Source organism: Charadrius vociferus, unplaced genomic scaffold, assembly GCF_000708025.1.
Source record: "Charadrius vociferus isolate BGI_N301 unplaced genomic scaffold, ASM70802v2 scaffold529, whole genome shotgun sequence".
NCBI lineage: Eukaryota > Metazoa > Chordata > Aves > Charadriiformes > Charadriidae > Charadrius > Charadrius vociferus.
The window spans coordinates 1,166,544-1,167,750 of record NW_009650172.1 but is presented as its reverse complement, the minus strand read 5'-3'; positions in this window follow the sequence as shown (position 1 = coordinate 1,167,750).

The following is a 1,207-nucleotide window of genomic DNA, read 5'->3' as shown; positions in this document are numbered from 1 at the left end:
AGCCGAGAGGCGAGGGATCAGCTGGGAGAGGGGGATGTCATCGCTCCCGAGACAGGATACGGGTTACAGCGTATGGGGGAAATTCCTGTGCCGTGAGTCCTCCGCAGCCGCTCAGCGCAGCATCGCCCAGTCCCGCTGGCAGCAGAGCTGGGTCCCAGCGAGGCACCCACCGGGCTGGGAGACCCCCAGAGCCCACGGCAAAAGGCCGGTGATGGATTTCCCAGCCTAACAGCAGGTTGAGGAGAAAAAGAGGTTTTGGCTCGACCCAAAACCCTCCCTGAGTTATCGCAACGTTTTTCAGCGAAATAAGAAAATGCACTAGGTCACCACGGCGGGTTGAGCTCAGGCAGGAATACACCCTGCAGCTTCATCTGAGGCTCGCACAGCTTGTCTGCAAAACTTCTCCCGGCCTCAGCGAGGTTATTTTGAAAACTAAAGCAGATTTGAAAACAGACAGTGAAAGCGTCGCTGCCGAACAGGCGCTCGGGCATTTCCCAAACGCGAGGCTGCATTTTTTTTGAGAATGCCCAAAGGAAATCTTCTGCCCTTTCTGAAATCCTTCCTCCTGCCTTGCCCTGCTGCAATTATTCAACACGGATTTGCGAAGAGATCCTGGGGGGAAAATTTCAATGCTTAGCTCTGAAAAAGGAATCTCACCCTGCTCTTTACGTAATTCGGGGCCCCAGTAGTTGCGGGAAGCCACCCACATCTTTCCTTAGAAACATGGCAAGTTGTGGGAGCTGGAGGGTGCTGGCTTATCTCAAACGAGGACAAAAAGAAAGTTGCCGAAAATAGCCCCAGCCCAGCGCGGGTCAGCAGAGATCCTCTCGGAGCAGCTCTGCCGTCTGCCCGCTCCCACCCCCTCGCCCCATCCGTAGGGAGAAGGTTTCTCGGGCGCACGACTCCCCGCCCATGCTAGACGGGAGCTGCCTTGACAGTTTGCTGGGCGAGCCCGTACCGCCTCGAAAACCATCTTCCAAAGCCACCCCCTTCCATTTCGGGAGCGCTTTCTGCAGATGGGCATAGCCCGGGGAGGGGCGCCCACGATCCCGCCGTTCCCCGGCCAAACCCCTCTTTGGCGAGACCCAAGAGGCGGCGTTCCCCGAGGATGCGCTGTGGGGACGGGGCCACCCACGCCGCCAAAATACCGAGTCACGCGTCTGCTGCCTCGCCGGGGGCCAGTCTGAGCCCGGCACCGTGCGGGGGG